The sequence below is a fragment of the Palaemon carinicauda genome, chromosome 2 (assembly GCF_036898095.1).
Source record: "Palaemon carinicauda isolate YSFRI2023 chromosome 2, ASM3689809v2, whole genome shotgun sequence".
Taxonomy (NCBI): domain Eukaryota; kingdom Metazoa; phylum Arthropoda; class Malacostraca; order Decapoda; family Palaemonidae; genus Palaemon; species Palaemon carinicauda.
In genome coordinates, this window is record NC_090726.1 from 116367910 (window position 1) to 116382342 (window position 14433).

Consider the following 14433-nt stretch of genomic DNA (forward strand, 5'->3'; position numbering starts at 1 on the left):
GCAACCCGTTGGTCGTCCCTGCCGAATTTTTTCCTTCTACAACCTCCTCCGACGATCTCCAGCGCATACGTCACGTCTTGGGAAAATTTACTCCGTGCCGCCAGACTTACAAGCCCCCAGCGAAGCATCACATACCAACGGACTTGCACTCTGCAACGCACGTCTTCCTGCGCAACGACACTAGCAAGCCACCACTAACGCCCCCTTACACGGGCCCTTTCCTTGTGATCCGACGCAGTCCGAAAGCATTCCTACTAAACATTCGGGGCAAAGAAGACTGGGTCTCCATTGATCGTCTAAAACCTGCTTATCTTCTGCCAGATGACCCGCCTACAGTTCGCCTCTCTAGGTCAGGGCGCCCTATTTAACATGTACAGTATGTCATTTTTAGGGGGGGAGCCATGTACCAACCGTGTGTCACACAATTGTACATAATTATTTTGTATATATTATGCTTGTATCTGCGCTCTTCCCTCGCACTAAAAAGAACCTGAATGATCATGTCTCCGGTTTTGCTCTGAACATTGTCTGTCTCTCGAACATGTTATGTCCTGTTGCCTTGAGGTTTTGTATGTAAAGAAGAGTGTTCCTTAATAAAACTCAGTTGATTGCATCCTGCCTTTGAGTTCACAACTCCTCTCTCGGCCCGTCACACTCAGCACGATGGCAGATTTTGTGGATGTGAGGCATGTTAAACAATAAATGCCCCTTTTACCCACACTTGATCGTCATTTCAAGATGTTATTCCGTTTTGAAGAACAAAATGTACAGTGGCTTGCGGACAGATATCTTGTCCATACCTGGAATCTCGATGAAATATCAAAGTTAAGCCATAACTTGGTGATATGCATTTTACATTTGCTTTTGCATGTATAAACAGTTGGGAGAATACGAAGGCTGCTGTATTTAGGGATGTATGTATGTACTAACAGTATATATGTATGCATGTATGTATATGTATATGTATGTATGTATGTAAATATATATATATATATATATATATATATATATATATATATATATATATATATATATATATATGTGTGTGTGTGTGTGTGTGTGTGCGTGTGCACAGTACATGCAAATATACTGTATTCATATAATATATGAATATAGTTTATATATATATATATATATATATATATATATATATATATATATATATACATATAGGGTATATATATATATATATATATATATTGTGTATATATATATATATATATATATATATATATATATATATATATATATGTATATATATATCTGTATATATATATATATATATATATATATATATATATATATATATATATATGTGTGTGTGTGTATATATATATACATCGTATAAATATACATATATATATATGCAGAATATCCATATATTGCAAAAGCTTATATACATGCATGTATATACACATATATAAACTATATATATATATATATATATATATATATATATATATATATATATATATATATATATATATAAACTATATATATTGGTGTGCTACTGTCTTAAGCACATATTTGAGTATGAGTTGTTTTCAGATGTATTTAAATGGATTTACTGAATACATCTTAATGGTTTTTAAGTTTTATTTTTATAAAACAACAGAGTTAAACATCTCCATCACTGGAGGAAGCTGTGTTGGTCCAGACGACCAAATCTGGTGAAGTTTAGATATGAACTGAATAAATTATCGATATCACAGATATCGTATGCTTGCTTTAATTTAGCCACGTGACGGAATCGGAAGACACCTGCATCCGGTGACGTCACAAACTTTCACACGAGGAGACAATGTGTTGACGTTAAGAAAGAATGTCAATTTGCCGAGGGTTGCATTATACATCCTGTTTATAATTTGAATGACTACAGCAAATCCCAGGGTTAGCTCTTCCAACCAACATGACATATTACGTCATTTGTTTTAAACATGTAATATTACTATTCTAATTATTACATAAGCTCGGCCAGCTATCTCAATTTTTTTTACAAAAATTTAACAACAAGCCGAAACATGGTTATTAGGTGTGACTGGACATACGTATTATTCTTTGTTTAACTTTAGCCATAATCAACTGAGGACGAACGTCCAAATAGGCACATTAAAAAATAATAACAATAATGCATACAAAAAAGATATTACCAAAGCAAAAAGAAAAATGCATGATAAAACCAAGATCATATATATGGTACATTGCTAGCAAATGATTACATGGTACCAAAAAACAAAATAAATTCTGACTTACATATGATTCGGTAACTTGATAAAGAATAATTGTTACCTTTGTCAGAAACAAGATACTCAATTTTTAGTGCACAAACACGAATTCCTGGTACGTACACGTACCACGGTTTCGTACATATATATATATATTTATATATAGGGCTGATATATTTTATTAGATGCCCATAGATTCTGTTATATATTTTATTATATTTTTTTTTTTTCTCTTTTCTTTTTTAACATTCCGGCTTATATATTTTTATTAGATGCCGAGAGAAAAAATGATTTATATCCTTTTTTATTTTATTTATTTTTTAAATGTTGTTTTAAATGTATTTTTAACAATGCAAATGTAGAGAATTTCTTTAATTACATATTACTAGCGTACTAATCAGCTTTTCATACAAACATCTTCCCGACAAATTACTCCCTTAGCGAATGAGGTAGCCACTCATACAGCTTTGAACTGGATCAGATAGGGGGTATTGTCAGGGCTATGCAACTCATTCCTTTGTAGCTGCTTGCTGTGCCGTAACCTACGCCAAACAAGGATGTTCACGGCGATAAATATCATCACCGTGAAACACAAACTAGCCAGTATTATGGGGTGAAGAATTTCTTCATAAGTCGGTGACAGGTGGTCCTTTTCGGTAAGTTTCATCAACCGCTTTGCCACACGGCCGTTGTATGGGAGAGGAAGTGCTGGCATTGTAGAGGTCCACGTGAAGTTCGCGAAGTAGGCTCGTTCTCTGATGATTGTCCGTAGGCCAGTCACCATGGAATTCGGGGAAGTCCCGATACAACCATCTGCTGCGACGAAGATGTTGGTGAAGGATGTGGATCCGTCAGGGCATGATACATTGAAGCCGTCCTTGTCGTATCGTATCCACGAGCCATTATTTAGTCTGCAATTGAATTCCTTATTGTCAAAGGGATAAAGCTTATCCAGACAATTTTCACTTGTATGGGAGAGAGCACCGTCTAGCACTATACCTAACTCGCATGAATCCATTAAGTTTTTACGGAATTCAAATGAGTCAGCTGTACATATTTTTCTATCCATTGCGTCTGAACAGTGAGTTAATTGATTTAAGTCTTTAATGACCGTATATGTTTCCTTGTCTGGGGAAATCAATACGTGTCCTGTCAAACTGGATATTACTGGATTTGAGTGATTCGTCATGAAAGTCGGAAATGCTGATATCCTGTAAGATTGCCAGGCATCAGAAGAATCAAAGGGAATTGTAATCCTAATCTTGTCATTATCTACGTTTACTGTAATTAGGCTGTAATAAAATTCTAACCTATGTTCGTCTAACAAAGGAACATAGCCTAGTTTATCCCTTCCGTTCTCCAGAACTAATTCTAAGTAACGTATAGGCAACAAATGGGGCGACAATACACCTTTAGTTCCTAACGTGATAGCTTCTACATAATCCTTGGATTTCTCAATGAAATGTGCAATTCTGTTATGTATGTGATCTATCTTTGAATCATAATACGTTAATGTTGCCAACAAATCCTGTACTTCCATAATTTGAACGATATTATCTGAATGTTCATTTAACAAATCCATAATTTTATTGATTGAAGCTAACTGATCCCTTAGTTCTGACATAATCAATTCATCTTTATGAGTCAAGAACTCAATTTTCTTATTTTGATTACTAATTTTAAGACGATTGGAAATTCCTAAACCTAAACTTGCAACAGACCCAAAGATGCTTAATGCAGCATAAATGAACGGATTCCGTCTTTCTTTATGTTCGTGTCCTACAGTCCACATCAAAAGGTCATAAGCCAAAGATCCTGTCTCGCCAGTCTTATTTTTCAAGTCATCAGATAGCATCTCTGCAACTTTTAATGTTGATCCAAGCAAACTCTTAGTAGTCAAATGAAAATGTCTTCTATGCAACTCATCCAATGATGCAGAAAACCTTGAAATGGCGGTTCTTAAGCTAGTGACATCATTCTCTTGAAGAAAAATTGCTTGCATATGCACTTCGACAATTACGTTGGTTGATGTAATAAAAATGTCTTCTTGTCTTTCAACTATATTGCCATATTTAAAATATATATTCTTAGTCTTAGAACTCATCCCATACGAGAAAAATGTCTGAGCGAACAATATCACTCCCAACAACAAAAAATTCATCTTGGAAACCTGTAACGAGAAAAAATATATGTAATTACTCCTGTATTAAAAAGAAAACTTTTAGTCACACAAAATAAAATTTTTCCTCACTTCTTTTCCTCTCTTTTCTTTTTAATTTCTTATGTGAGACAATGGTACTATTCTCTCATCCGTGGGTTGGGCTACGTTTTGAATTCTAAACCTATTGGCCGTTAATGTTTCCAAAATGTTAAATGGGCCTTCAAACTTAGGTGTTAGTTTATAGTTGAGCCCTTTTCTGACATTGATTTGAATATAGATGTTATCACCCACGGTATATGTTTTAGTTGGTTTCGCTATTTTATCATGATTCCTTTTCATTATGATTTGTGATTCTTCTAAATTCTTTCGAAGGATATCATATCGACTTATACTTGCATTTATACATTCTTTTAAAGGATTTGATAGATTAGTTGTAGGCGTTAATACATGGAAAGGTGTTCTAACAGGGGTACCATACAATGCTTCATGCGGTGACATTTTAATTGATATATGATATGAATGATTCAGAGTACTCAGTGCCGCCGGTATTGCTATATCCCAGTTGGGGTCTGATCCCCCTAGTGTTACCCTCAATATATTTAATATCTTCCTATTTGCTCTTTCCACTAGCCCATTCGACTCTGGGTGATATATCATGGTATTAATCTTCTTTATGTTGAGGAATTCACACAATGAGGTAAGAAAGTGATTATTAAATTCACCACCCGAGTCTGAGATTATCATGTGTGGAATTCCATGTTTACAAATGTAACACTCGTAAAACTTCCTAGCGCATTCAATCGCAGTTTTAGTTTTAAGCGCTATTAGTTCTGTATATCGAGTTAAAGCATCTATAATTACTAAGAGGTGCTTATTTCCTCTGTCTGACTCGTAAAATCCTGTTAACAAATCTAAATGTATTCTCTCAAAGGGTTGATTGGGAACAGGATAAGCTCCTAGGCTGACAGGTGTTTTCGTATGCCCTTTGTTTTCCTGACATGTGCGACAATTAGCTATGTGTCTTTTTATATCTGTAAGCATTGTATGCCAATAAAACAATGATTTGGCTTTCTGTGACATTAATGAGAACCCAGGGTGTCCATGTAATGGATTTGAATGCAACCAATTCAGGACAGTGGAAATAAGTGAGTTTGGTACTACTACCTGGTCGTTAGTTACATGTGGTGTATTGCGGGTTTTCCTTGTCACAGTCCTACACAGAATATTATCTTTGATTATATAATTCTGCTGCTTATACTTTATATATTCCTTTTCCTTATGATTGCCTTTCAAAGCATTTATAATTGTTTCTATTTTCTGATCTTTTCTTTGCTCAGTCTGTAACAATTCAGCACTCCAGCCTAAATCTTCTTGTTCAGATATTGTTTTTACAATAGGCATGGATGTTGATATATCTATTAATTCAGCTAAAGGCTCCGTACAAGATGACACGGGGTTGCGTGATAATGCATCCGCAATGATATTTGCTTTCCCAGGTAAATACCCGATTCTTGCGCCAAAATCTTGAATGACTAAATGCCACCGAGTTCGTTTAGGGCTGTGATTGAAGCCTTTAACCCTGGATAGGTACGGTCCTCGGACACCCCTTTAAGGGTATACTCGGACGCGAACGACCCCGACGCCAAAAAAAATTCTTGAAAAATCAGTTTTTGCAGTAACCTCCTTTTTTCTTTTGCCAAAAAAAACTTCAATGAATGCTTAAAACAACTGTAAAGATAAATACTACTCATCTGCAGAAAAACTATTTATTATAAATATTTTAAAAAATTAAGTAGAAAAAAAAAAGACCTGACATAAAAATTCATAAAAAAAAAGTTTATACATATATACACAAATCCTTTTAGGAATTGATTCTTGAATGTTTAGGACACATCTTGATGTATTTTGGATGAAGTCAGACCCATGGAGGTGAAGATCTGAAATGAGAAAAAAAGGGTAACTTTTTTTGGCCAAAAAAAATTGTCCAAATTTCATGAATTTTTTTGGGTACCCAAATGAAATAGGAAGTGACTAATTTTTTTAGGGGATAAACATATGTTATCCTAAAATAGAAATATGTAAAAAAATCTTCATTATTTTGTAAATTACATTTATATCAGGGGCCATATCTAAAGGTAATTTTTTGAGTACTTGGAAATTTCGTAAAAAAATACATATATTTAATATATAATATGATATTTATGCAGGTAAAAATATACCAAAATATCACAAATTCTATAGGGAACAAGAATATATATAGATAGGGCAGCTTACGCTTCGGATATGTCCACAAAATGGCCGCCAACCACACTGACTCAGACTCCCTAATCTGCCACTTGAAATGTAGGAAGGGTATGTCAATTTCAAGGTGTTATAAACTAATCTAATTATTATTGGATATGCATAAAAATTGTATGGTGGGTTGCTGGATAATTGTCGATTATTTTACGACTATAAAATTAAAATTCTGACCCAAAAAAATTTTTTTGAAGGGAAATAAAATCGAAAAAAAAAAATGTAAAATGTAAAACAATATTTTAGCTAAAAAAATTTGATGATATTCAATCAAAAAAAAAAGTAAACAAAATTTTCCGACAAATAAACATCTAGAGGAATCATTACTCTGTGATAGTTCCTTAGTACGTAGTAATTTTGAAAGAATTGGGAAAAAACAAAAAAATGGCAATCACCGGAAAATCGAACACATACCTATATATACGCCATATCTGGCTAAAAAAAAGATAGGCATGGGTAGCCAGATCATCTAGAAACACTTTCCAACACTATAAAATATAAGTTTTGCGACACTACTTGCCAATTCCTTACGGTAACATGACTAAGCAAAAAAATGCAAAACAAATAAAAAGGAGCACTCGTGGAAAAATGGCCATTCTAATATACGGCATTTCAGAAAAAAAAAATTTCAGCCACGTGCTAGGCAAACCATCAAGGCATATTTTCCGACAAATAAACATATAAATGAAATATTACTCTGTGATAGTTCCTTAGTACGTAGTAATTTTGAAAGAAATGGGAAAAAACGAAAAAAATGGCAATCACAGGAAAATCGAACACATACCTATATATACGCCATATCTGGCTAAAAAAAAAAATAGGCATGGGTGGCCAGATCATCTAGAAACACTTTCCAACACTATAAAAATATAAGTTTTGCGACACTACTTGCCAATTCCTTACGGTAACATGACTAAGCAAAAAAATGCAAAACAAATAAAAAGGGGCACTCGCGGAAAAATGCCCAACATTCTAATATACGGCATCTCAGATAAAAAAAAAAGACATGCACGTGTTAGCCCAACCATCAAGGCACACTTTCTAACACATAAACATGAAAAAAAAATCAATAATATACGGCAATTCCTTACTACGTAGTAAATTTTTACAAATATTGAAAAAAAAACAGAAATTGGCAACCGCAGTTAAATACCCAATATACCAATAACTACGTCGTATCTGACAAAAACAAAATCACGCATGGGTAGCCAGATCATCTAGACACACTTTCCAACATTAAAAAAGCAAAAGTTTTACGACACTATTTCGCAATATCTTACGGAAAAATGACTTGGCAAAAAAATTAAAAAAAATTAAAAAGGGACACTCGCGGTAAAATGCCCGACATTCTAATATACGACATCTCAGATAAAAAAAAAGACATGCACGTGTTAGCCCAACCATCAAGGCACACTTTCTAACACATAAACATGAAAAAAAAATCAATAATATACGGCAATTCCTTACTACGTAGTAATTTTTACAAATATTGAAAAAAAAACAGAAATTGGTAACCGCAGTTAAATACCCAATATACCAATAACTACGTCGTATCTGACAAAAACAAAGTCATGCATGGGTAGCCAGATCATCTAGACACACTTTCCAACACTAAACAAGCAAAAGTTTTACGACACTATTTGGCAATATCTTACGGAAAAATGACTTGGCAAAAAAATGAAAAAAAATGAAAAAGGGGCACTCGCGGTAAAATGGTCCTCGTGGTGATGAACGACATTTTAACTAAAAAAAAAAACATGCACATGGTAGCCAAACAATCCACCAAGACTTTCCACAACTGATAACCTATACAAGTTGCACCATTCTACGACAATTTCATAATACGTAATAACTTTGATAATTATGCAAACTACCTCAGAAGGGTAAACTCGGACGCGAACGACCCCGACGCGTCTCAGAAATCGGGGAAGGAGTACAGCTACAGCAATGCACATCTGGACACTACTAGAGCGTGTAGGGGAGACACCTCCTGCAGGTCGATCACCCACAAATTCAGTCACAGGGGTGAGTCACGTGAGAAAAACCTGTTTTTTTTTTACGCTCGGGGTCGCAAACGACCCACCGTACCTATCCAGGGTTAAAGAACTCTGTTAGTGGTTTATGGTCAGTAAGAACCTTAACGGGATAACCGTAAATTATGAACTTAAAATGCACTAGCGAATTAACAATAGCTAGTCCTTCCTTGTCTATTACTGCATACTTACTTTCGGAAGTTCTCAATTTTCGAGAATAGAAAGCTATCGGGAAAAACTGTTTATCATATTGCTGAAGCAATACCCCTCCTACTCCTAAGTCTGAGGCGTCTGTTGCAATGAAGAATTCCTTACCGAAGTCAGGAAATTTTAAGATAGGAGAACTACACAGTTCATCTTTCAAAGTATTAAACGCCTGTTGATGTTGCTCAGACCATATGAAATCTACGCCCTTCTTCGTAAGATCAGTTAAAGGAGCGGCTATTATTGAATAGTTGCGTATAAAACGCCTGTAATATCCACTACAACCCAGAAATTGCTGTATTCCCTTGACATTAGTAGGTATGGGAAAATTACGTATAGCCGACACCTTATCATGGACTACTTTAAGACCTTGGCTTGACACCATGAAACCCAAATATATCAATTCTGTTTTGAAAAATTCACACTTACTAATCTTTACCCTTAAGTTATGTTGTCTTAATCTCTGTAGTACTAGTTCTAACTTACGTAGATGTTCTTCTAAGGTGTTGGAAAAGATTACAAGATCATCCATATAGGCATGCAATATATCCCCTAACAAGTCTCCAAACACTATGTTAATCATTCTTGTAAATGTTATAGGAGCACAACGTAAACCAAAAGGCATCCGTAAAAATTCATAATGTCCCCTGGCTGTGCTGAAGGCTGTGTATGGGATACTATCTTCTTCTAATGATATCTGGTGAAAGCCTTTAAGTAAGTCCAAACTGGTAAAATATTTATTCTGACCTAACAAAGACAAAATATCGTCAGTACATGGCACTGGGAATCGATCAGGGATCGTTTCCTCGTTTAGACGACGAAAGTCGACGCAGATACGCCATGTTCGATCTTTTTTCGGTACAACTATTAAAGGAAAATTATAAGGGCTATTTGATTTTCTAATGACTCCTTCCTCTAACATTTTACCTACTTCATCATTTATTTCATTCTGGAATTTCATAGGGAGTCTGTACGAGGGTACATATATAATTTTCTGCTTGTCTTTTAACCTTATTTGATGCTCGATCACATCTGTTTTTCCTAAGGATCCATCCGTAGTGGAAAAGACATCTGTATATTTAGTTAAAAGTTCAAAAATTTTCTGCTGAATTTCTTCGTCTTGAATGTCCTTACTGATTTTATTTTTAATAGATCGCAAAAGGGATTCATCCGCAACTGATTGAGAGTGATTGATTTCAGCAACGGTAAGAATACGATGTTTATAAACTTCTACATCCAAGATATGTTGATTTTTGTGAATTACTAAAGTGTTATTTAAATGATTACAGACTTCGATATTACATTGCTGATGTGAGCCTACTGTATAAATAGCTTGTGTGACAGACAATCCGTTGGTTTTCAAAGTATCGGAAAGGATTAATATTTCAGATCCCGGTAGTGTTTTCTTTATTTGCACTATTAAATTCGAAGGTATGTTTGGTTCGATATATTGCGTGCAAGATGATATTACGGGTGAACGAGAATTCTGCTGGGTCGCGTATATTATTTCTTTATTAGTGAGACAAGTTATTGGTTCTTCAACGTATGTTACGGTTACATTTGTCGTCTCCTTTTTATCCAAAACTGACTTTAAGGTATTAGAAGACTTATAGAATTTCCCTTTGATATACACGCCGTGCTTGGCAGGAGCTAAGATAATGTTTTGATTTCCCATAGATGGGTATCCTATAATTACAGCTGGATACATATTAATGTTTTTTACTACAACAAATGTATCGGCAAACGTGCGATTACCGACTCTGAACTGAATATGAGTTATGCCTATGACGTTTAATTCATTATTTCCTATACCTGAAAGTCTAATTCCTGATTTTTCAATCGGAAAGTTCGAAAACAACAAATGATGCGTCTTCAAATCCATAATATTACGTGGACTACCAGAGTCAAAAAATAACGTAAAGGATTTGTGTTCTAAATTTACAGCATATAAGGTTGGCCGTAACTCATTTTGGCTTATTATTGTATGAATTCGTTGCAAATCTACGGGAGCATGCACTGTTTTACTTAATTCGGCCGTGTGTTTCATAGGAAAATCTATTGTCTCACAATTATCTGATAAAACATTAAATTGATTATTCAATACTATTGATGTTGACATAAATGACCTTGACCCAACATCACTCTCTTCCCCTCTAGAGTTAACTATGTGGTATTTGCTTTGCTCTGCACATTCTGAAAATTAGGCTGACTTTGCGAGGTCTGGTTTGACGGCCCAGGCTCAGCGATATTTGAAGAAGTGTTTGTTTGTTTCGGACTCTGAACTGCATTGACATTTTGTTGTTTCTTCTTATTGTTAAAATGAGGATTTTTCTTTTATTTCCATATGGAACTGACTGTGGAATTGACTGTGTATTTCTAGGATATTGTTGTGTCTTACGCGCGTAACATTGACTATAAGAATGTGATGCTGTGTTGTGAACTGAACAAAATTTCGTTCTACAGTCTGCGCTTATGTGACCTTGACGTTTGCAGTTGTAACACGTCACTCCCGCTACTGGACTGTTAATTACGTTCACTGTTTGTGGTTTTGTTTCATTCTTAGCAAAAACTTGAGTTAACACGGGATCGAGATCTGGACACTTGGACATGTGTTTCTTTATCTGTTTATAGACATCCAATTCCGTACTTGCAGGCATTAACTTCTTATCAAAGCACCGCACTAAAGCTTCAGGCAACATAAGTGTCATGCAAGTTAAATACATTAATCGTAAAAAATCTTTCACGGAGATATTATCGTTAGTAACCCAAGTGGAATTACCTAAAATGTCCTGATATTCGTTAAGCCTATCAGCTATGAGAGCTGCTCTCTCAACAACATTAAGCCGATTCATAGTGGCTTGATTAAGTGTATTTCGTAACGTTAACACTACATCCAAAGCTTCCTCACCCCCATAAATCGCGCGTAACCTAACTTTGAAATCATCCCAAGTAACTGCTTCCTGAAATGAAACACCTCTTAAATACGCACTCGCATCCCCTTTAGAAAAATCTATATAACTTTTAGCTTCTTGTAATTGTACAAAAGGATCTACGATTTGTTTGGCATTTAAATTGGCATCAACGGATGAAATCCATGACTCCACATTTTGTGGCAAGAACCCGTTGACACGACCTTGAAAAGGAAGGATTGCTGACCTGGCATTTACAAGCGTCACAATTGGAGGAGGATTAGCCTGGCCTACACCACTAGGTCCAGGGGTAGGGCTGACAGGAGGAGCCATGACTGCTGTATTTTTTTTTTCTATCTCTTTGACCCCTTTCAATCCTATCAAAATATCTATATGAGTACAGACGCCCACTGCGTAAACGCATATGTATAATAAAATTCCCCCAATAATGTTACTAATCCCAAAACATTTCCCCCCAAGAGTTTCTGAAAGAAAAAGGAATTAGCACAAAGAAAGAAAAATTCTAAATGAGAATTCGGAGTTTCTTATAACAAAGTTTAGGAATTCACTCACCCCAGTAATAATTGACTAACGACTTGTGATAACTACACTTCACTGCCCAAACTGAAATGAATACAAAAACGTCTGTACTTAGCTTATATATGAAGTCGATACGTCCTCTCTCTCTCTCTCTCTCTCTTGATGTTTTGTTAGCGATGTCTCGTTCTAGTTTCTTGTTGAATGTAGTTCTTCCTGGATATGTCTTGCAATTGTTGAACGCCAGTCCTTGGGTTTCCTAGGATGTTGATTGAAGATTCAAGTTGTATACTAACATATGTTGATGTTAGCTTTTCCGTTGGACTTAATCAAAATTGTAGATTCTTGTAGATAATGTTGAGTTCTTGAAGATCTTTATCAGGTATTACAACTTTTATTTTGAAGTCTTGAAGATCATTCTCTGGTTTTACAGCTTTTATGTTGAAGTCTTGAAGATATTTCTCTGGTTTTACAGCTATTTATTGGTGTGCTACTGTCTTAAGCACACATTTGAGTATGAGTTGTTTTCAGATGTATTTAAATGGATTTACTGAATACATCTTAATGGTTTTTAAGTTTTATTTTTATAAAACAACAGAGTTAAACATCTCCATCACTGGAGGAAGCTGTGTTGGTCCAGACGACCAATTCTGGTGAAGTTTAGATATGAACTGAATAAATTATCGATATCACAGATATCGTATGCTTGCTTTAATTTAGCCACGTGACGGAATCGGAAGACACCTGCATCCGGTGATGTCACAAACTTTCACACGAGGAGACAATGTGTTGACGTTAAGAAAGAATGTCAATTTGCCGAGGGTTGCATTATACATCCTGTTTATAATTTGAATGACTACAGGAAATCCCAGGGTTAGCTCTTCCAACCAACATGACATATTACGTCATTTGTTTTAAACATGTAATATTACTATTCTAATTATTACATATATATATATATATACATATATATATATATATATATATATATATATATATATATATATATATATATATATATATATATATATATATATATATATATATGTATATATATATATATATATATATATATATATATATATATATATGTATATATATATATATATATATATATATATATATATATATATATATATATATATATATATATACACACACATATGTATATATATATATATATATATATATATATATATATATATATATATATATATATATATATATATATATATATATATATATATATATATATATATACACATATATATATATATATATATATATATATATGTATATATATATATATATATATATATATATATATATATATCAATTCATACCAGAAATAGATTGTTCTAAATCCCAAACCTGAAATAATTTAGCTGAAATCAACTATTTCATTTCGGTTTGCTTTAAACCTCAATTACCCTTCGCCCTTCGCCCGGGTATCTTAAAGTTTCCTTCAAAATACAAAGTAAAGCGTTTAGCGTATTCAAAACTTTTCAACTCAAATCCATAAATCAAATCACGTAGTTTATTATTATTATAATTATTATTATTATTATTATTATTATTATTGTTGTTGTTGTTGTTGTTATAAAACAAGAATGGAATTTTTCGCGAGTCCTAAAAGAATTCGGAAGAAAATCTTCTCGGATTTCCAAATAGCTTCAGAAGAAATAGCCATAGACTTAGCATGGAATTCTGAATGCCTCCAGAACGGAATCTCAGAACGGTATCGGAAGAAAACTTTCCCGGATTTCCAAATGGCTTCAGAAAAAATAGCCATAGATTTAGCATGGAATTCTGAATGCCTCCAGAACGGAATCTCAGAACGGTTTCGGAAGAAAACTTTCCTGAATTTCCAAAAGTCTTCAAAGGACATAGCCGTAAACTTAACATGGATTTCTGAATGACTCCGGAACTGAAATTACCAGGAGCAGTCCTGAACAACTCCTCCCCGAGCTTCAAATGACTTCTGAAGACCTGATCTTCATTTTTTCAAACGTAGCCTACAACACCTCACATGATCTGTATGTAGCTGGCGAAATCTAACCAAGGAATTG